The 6,931-nt window shown below is 41.2% G+C and overlaps 1 protein-coding gene across 2 annotated transcripts in view; it reads right to left on the bottom strand.

The window, feature by feature from the left end:
- Positions 1-6,910, bottom strand: part of SNX25 (sorting nexin 25) — a 167,974-nt gene extending 161,064 nt beyond the window's left edge. For both annotated transcript variants that reach the window (XM_019521916.1, XM_019521917.1), the window contains exon 1: positions 6,864-6,910. The gene's annotated coding sequence lies outside the window, so the exon portion shown is untranslated. The remainder of the gene's footprint in view (positions 1-6,863) is intronic.
- Between the last annotated feature and the right edge of the window lie 21 nt (positions 6,911-6,931).

The raw sequence follows: 6,931 nt of genomic DNA, 5'->3' as shown, positions 1-6,931 counted from the left end.
AAAAAAAAAAAAAAAAAAAAATCTTAAAAAAAAAAATCAGTGCTTTTTGAAAAACATCCTGATGATTTGGGAAATAAGTTAGGCTGCAACAAGGTATTACATTTTGCATTAAACAACAACAAAAAAAACCCCAACATCTAACTCTTTTAAGCCACTGAAATTTTGGATGTTCCAACAGAACTTCTAATGATTTAATCAAAACATGACTAGGATGCTGTTGTCATTCACCAATGTACCCAGCCTTTTAGCCCTCTTCATTCCCCAATGCTTCTCCCAGCATTTGACAAGCAGCCTATACAGCAAAAAATCCCCCATGTGATGGTTGCTGTGGCTCTAGCCAACTTATCACCACAAATCTTTTCTGACACAGAGAATCAAGCCACAAAAGAAAGAAAAGCAGAAGACTTTTTCTTCCCCAGAAGAGAACGCTCAGCTTTTTATAACATATCAGGTAACTGGCGAATGTAATACTGCCATCCTGTCTGAATCCCAAGGGACCATTTCCTATAGTCCTGGTACAAATTCTTCTATCATTTAAATAAGAAACAGAAAACAAACTTTATTTTCTTCAACTCAGCAACTCCAAAGACTGGACGGTGGTTACATACAGACAGTCTGAGAAGAAATATGTGTAATATTCCTCTTGGTGCATCAGGGGCCTTATGTATATACTCCAATGAGTTTGACTCTAATAACATGAAACAAAATGTGTTAGAGAATATATTTTATTAGAACAGTTATATTAGTTGGGAATAATATTAGCCAAGCCTTCTGGCACAATGTGGCCTTCCTCAATTCTGGGACAGAAGCAGATACAACCTAACCTAAGTATCAGGTCAAACAATTACTTCTGTTTAATTCCATTATGTAAATGAAAATTCACAAAAGAGGAAGAGAAAGAGGACAGTAAACCTGTGAAACAAAGATAAGTTATCAGAAGTAGGCACACACAAAATAAAGATCAATTGAAATATATCAGCCTAATTCAGTAAAAGAGAAAGGCCATTCAAAAGGAAGAATGTCATTATTACTTGAAGAGAAGTTAACAGGCAGAGCAGGTAAATTGTAACAAGCCATAAAACCATCATCCATGTTAAGTGCATGACTTTAATGTCCAATAAAGCTATGAATTCTTGCTCCCAGGCCACTCTGCTGAAGATACTGCGTAGGTTTACTTTGAATATCAGGCCTCTGAAGTCAAAAACAGTGATTTACCTGCTCGTAGTTCAGGCTATGCCCACTTCTTTCCCAGACTGAAGGAAGGGCATGTGTGCCTAAAACCTTTCCTAACATCTTCCCCTAATATGTCATTGGTTCAATAAAATATATTATCAAACAACCCTTGCTTCCTGGATATTTCCTGGACTATCATGGCCACAACACTACACAAATAAGCCAGGCATCCTTACTTTTGGCGTTACTGAAAGCAGGACTGACCAACTTCTGGGCTAACAGGGGCTGCATGAGCCACAGACCGGGGGTGGGGCTGGGGATGTCACTCCTCACACAAGCTGTTCACCATGCCAGCAGCCCTCCCAACTCCATTCCCACATATGTGAATAGGCTCCCCCCACCCCAAGCAATCCATGAAAGCAAAAGCAGACCAGCTCCCTCACCTTGCACACAGCCCAACCTCCACCTCCCAGCTAGGCATGCCTCATGGCAGCTCTTCCCCACTGTTGCACAGCCCAACTCCTCCTTTTGCCATGCAGTATGGCACCCCAGAGTCCCTGCTGTGCATGCAGCATGGACAGCCTAGCTCCCTCCCACTCTGCTACCCCATCCCCTCCCCAGGAGCAGGGGCCATCAGCAGAAGCTGGAGAAGGAATGGTGGAGGCCAGAGACCCCAGCCACCACCTCAGTAAGAAAAAGAATCTCATGGCTGCAGCCCGCCATTTAGAAAGCCCCAACTTAAGAGAAGTACAGCTATCCAATCTACTCATTAAGAGTTACTGCATGATTCAGAGTCAAAGCATGGGTTAGGAAATAAAGAAAAACAGTGTGTCCTGCTAATTCTTTTGAAAGAAGAATCATGTACACAGCTACACTGCAACAGAAACCTGTGAAAACACAATTTTCCTCTTTGTATTTTTTTACCCTCCCCAAGGGTTTGGGTTGGGGTTTTTTTTAAGTCAATCAAAATTCTCTCTTCTGCAATTACACAAGTTAATTATGTGCTGTGGGGAACCATACAGAATTTGCAGAGATGGATGTTTCCCCACCTCTGCTCCCCCATCTCTAACCTCTGTGAGAGGATATGTTTGTTTGTGTTAAGTAAGGGAGCAACCCTTGCATGTTTAAAGCATTATTTTTATTAATATTAGACTGTACTGGTTAGAGTAGATTGCCCTGGTTTGTTGCTCAAGTGCATTTCATTCTCTACAAATTATCTTGCCTAAAGCCAACTCATGCTAAGTGTTAGAAATACTCCTAAATTGTTTTATTTTTTTTTTAATATAAATGATTTGCATCACATACACATGGTAGCAGTTGTCTCAGTACATAAACATTAATAGAAACTGTTTATTTATAAAAAATCTTTCCATAACTAAACATTTAACATTGTTTTATTTATTTCCTACAGTTGCAAATGATCTACATATTTTCCAACATTATGGGGGGCAGAACCAACAAAACCCATATCATTACCCCACAGAATTAAACCAACCTCTTGTCTAGACAGATCTGATCACTTAATATATCATATACAGGAACATCACTCTGATGCAGTGCCCTGTTGTGGAGGGTTTGCCAAACAACAGGATAATAAACATTCAGGTTTCGGTGAAAGAGCAAACCACACCATGAGGTCTAATTTACATACAATTTTGTGTATGTAACTTTTGATATCAACTAGATGACACACTTCTTTTCAAGTCCATAGTGTTTAAATAGAATGTATTTTTCCCTTGTAATTCTCAAAAGATTTCAATGCATTCACTGCACAGTCTAAGCAAACAACAAGCCCACACCATGCACACCTTTCCACTCCCAGAGAGGCTCAGAGCACAGAACAATTATTTTACAGTAAGGATGGAGTCTGTAGGAAAGAATTCAAATAAAGCAAAAAAGAAAAAGCATAAATGTTGCCTTTTCAAGGGGCTGAACCTGCAGTCCTCTTTGGGTGAACCTACTCACACAAGGAATTTTACTGAAATTAAAAGGTCCATTACAAACAAAGGTACTGCTCATGCCATAAATATTTCCAGAATCAAGGCCTCAAACAAAAAAAACCAAACAAGAATTTATCTCTGGGAGTCCTACTCAAGCATGGGGGTAAGAGAGGGACTCCTTCTGAAGTTAGTTAGAAATGTTTCCACTGACTCTAAGCGCTCAGCCTGACTCCTATTATAGTAAATATTTGCTATCAAATATTTAGTGTTTCCTCATATGCAGAGCCCAAAATGGAATAGCTTGCCAAACACATTCTTTTTCCAAAGAAGGCTCTCTGCTCCCGCTCACAACTTTCTCTCCTTGGAATTTTTATATATATATATGGCAAATTCTTATATATTGAGCATTCTCTCCTGTGTCTAAGGAAGGAAAGGTGTGTCAAATTTTTGGAAAACTTCAGCTTCAAAGCTACATAACACCACATGACTAATTCCTGGAAGGAAAAGAACAACAGTATAGGAAGGCTCCATGACACATAAGAAAGCTGGTACAAATTAACAAAAATAGAAAGGATGTAAACATTATGAAAAGCATGACTGAAAAAGTGACCTAATCCTAAGAATCATTAAAGGAAGACAGAAGAGAGAAACTGGCAATCATAGTTATGTATATTGCCTACATTTACATGGCCCATGTAGGTGCTGATGTGTCTCCCATCTCTGCACTGCCAGGAAAGTTTCCTATACTTCTGTAAAATCCTATTCAACAGAAACATGCCCACAAAAAAAAAAAAAGAGTTGAGGTAAAAGCTACTTCATGTCAAAAAAGCCACAAACAAACAATACAAAATGGCAGCTGAAAGACTTAGGCAACATACAGATGTTCTGTTTCTATTAGAAGAATTGCCATTCTCCTGGTAGAAACCACAAGTGCACAGATATTCTAACTTTTTCTCCAAAGACAAAAACAGCTATTCTGCAAGAAAAATAACCCAACTCCAACCAGGCAGAAGTCATTCCCAAGAGAATTTCTCTCAGAAGAACCTTGCACCTTCCCAGGACCAGGGACTTGCCTGCAGCTTAATACCTCCAGGGGCCCAGGAGTAGAAACATGGGGAAAGGCTCCTGTGTCTTCTGCAGCCAGGGTCACCCCATTGTGGAAAAAGCATAGGGAGCAACTGCTCCCACTCCTTTGGGAGACTAGGAAGGGAAGGGAGCCAACTCCTCATACGCTCCCAGCTGCTCACATACCAGAATCCCTGCCCAGTGCGAGACACAGAAGGGGGCACTGTCCCTCCTAGAACAGGAGGACTGGAGCAGCCCATGCTTTCCCCAGACCAGGGATTACTCCCATCTCCTGGAAGGTGCAAGGAACAGGGGAAAGGCGGCAGATTAAAACTGAACATCTGTACTGCTTCTTCTCCCAGAATCATTCCTAGATGGAAATTTCCCAGTGCTAGAAATTAACATTTGTACACAGCCTTAGAAATCTGGAGAACTGGGAGCAGGACATCTAAGCAGAAAGGATGAAAACCCTTACTAATTTATTTAACATTTTCTTTTGCATTCTTTTCATGTAGACAGCTTAAGTTTTGCTAATTGTAATGTACTTCATTTGGCTCATGAAAGGGAATCTTGCAACTGAATCTTAGAGGGTATTAGATTTTACTACAAAAGCTATGCCTGGACTAGAATAACTGTGCTATTATTGCTGTCTTCTGAGATTTGGGTTTTTTAATGTTTTATGTAAAATTGTTTTGAGAAATAATACCACAAAATAAAAGCCATTAGAGAGAGACAGGATAAAGCAAGTGTAATGGTAGAGAAGCTATTCACATGAAACCAGCAGACAGGAACAAAAGAGGAAAATTTCAGAGGAAAATGAGAGGTAATACACCAGGAAAAGAATGTGCATATGGCATAAAAAATTAAAGCAATTGTATTTGTCTCTAGATATTTCTGCTGTCGTTCCTACCCACCAAATTAATGTATTCTGTTGTTCAAAATGAAAATATTAGCTTTAATGCTTTATTCAGTCTCAGTCTTTTGGAATTAAAGCAGTTCCCATTTTGTGTTTTCTTTCACAACCCCAGTGATTTGTTTCTCCTTACAGCGTCACAGGGTGCCTTCAACTACTAGTTCATCTGGAGGGGTTTTTCACCAGAGATACAGGGCATTCTTAAATGAATAAAATCAGCTCAGATCTTTAACTGGAGTTCATAAGCATAACTGCATTTACTTCACTTGACATATTCAAGTTAAAGTCACCTGAAGATCTGGCCCACAGAACTTTAATCCAGTTGGGATTGTTAAAACCTTCTCCAGCTTTTTCTCTAAGCATTATGTGGGTTTTCACATTTCAACACTTTATTTATTTTTTTTTACTAATTAAGGATGTTTATATTCTTAATCCCAAATTCAGTTTAGTAAGTATTCCCTTCCAAATAGCCAGGTTTCATTAGCCACAGAATTTGAAACATTCTTCCATGCACGCTAGCTGACTGCTCTCTATTCACTCCACACACAACATTTCTTGTTTACTTCAAAAAGCTAGGCAGCGCAGCTAGTTTAGAATCAGCTACAAGCAGAAGGCAGGTTGGGGTGGCACATTAGAGACTGATAGGTTTAGAGATCCAGAATCAGATACAGTATGGCATGTACCCATTATTTTGAAGAGCTCTGCAAAGTATCTTCTTGTGTCAATTCTACCTACTAGTGTCACAAGCATCCTTCATTCTGCTGACCAGGCCTTCTCTGTTGGCAATATTGTCCTGCTAGCTCAGCAATTCTTCTAGTCACAAATACTGGCTCCATCCTACCACTCTCCCTTTAACAATTCCTAGGGTGAAAAAATAAGCTGTCCCCACAAGTCTGTGGTTCATTGCTAGCTTGGCTGACAACAAAAACAAAAAAAACACAAATGATAGGGGTAAGTAAATTATAAAAGCTTTTCTGCCCTCTCTTACAGCAACCTCCATATTAAAACAAACAAACAAATAAAATCACACTGCATAACACACTAAGCAAATTCAGAAATTTGAGTTGCTGCTAACATAAAAATAAAGCATTGTAGGTAGCCAACTGGGTCCTATATTACCTCCTGGGTTTGGTACCCAAATGGGGATAATAATTATCCTTCTTTAGTTTTAAGATCTGCTAGTCAAGAGCACTATCAATGTGAAATTAGTCTTGGGTCTCATGGTATTTCACTTGCTTACTCCATCCCTTCCCTGAAACCTGTGATTTGCTGCCATGCATGTCCAGACAGCTAACAGCTGCCAGTCAGGGTGCAATAGCAGTGTAATAGTGATTCCTCACGCCAAGCCATCACTTGTGCAATCCAGCGCTTTTCTTGTTTGGGGGAAGTCAGGAAAGTCCAGTCTTGAAGATCCAGGTAGGTCCCTGAAGGAATAACGTACAGGCCCCCGCAGAACCCTGCGCAGAGGTGAGGAAGTAAACTCTGGTGTTGCAGGCGCCTTACTAAGAGGGCAGACAGGATATAAAGCTGTCAAGTCCCTCTCCTCTAGAGAGCCCGAAGGAGGACTACACCACCAGTCTCCCCAAGCCCACGGGGGCATCATGGCAACGTGTCTTCCTGGCCACAGCGGCTCTGCACAACTTCAGAAGTTTACACTGCAGGCGCCTTACAACACACTCTGGATCTCAAGCCAAGGCAGACAGCCGGGCAGGACACACAAGCCCGGCGGGACAGACTACCGCCCCTCCCCCAGGAGCGGGGCAGGCACTTACCTCGGGCGGCCGCAGCCTGGGCGCTTGGGCGGCGGGGAAGGCGGGCGGCGGCGGGCGCCGGCGGCCAG

Source organism: Gavialis gangeticus, unplaced genomic scaffold, assembly GCF_001723915.1.
Source record: "Gavialis gangeticus isolate Ggan-Ray unplaced genomic scaffold, GavGan_comp1, whole genome shotgun sequence".
Classification (NCBI taxonomy): Eukaryota; Metazoa; Chordata; order Crocodylia; family Gavialidae; genus Gavialis; species Gavialis gangeticus.
The sequence above is the reverse complement of the archived record's forward strand: the minus strand, read 5'-3'. Positions and strand labels throughout refer to the sequence as shown.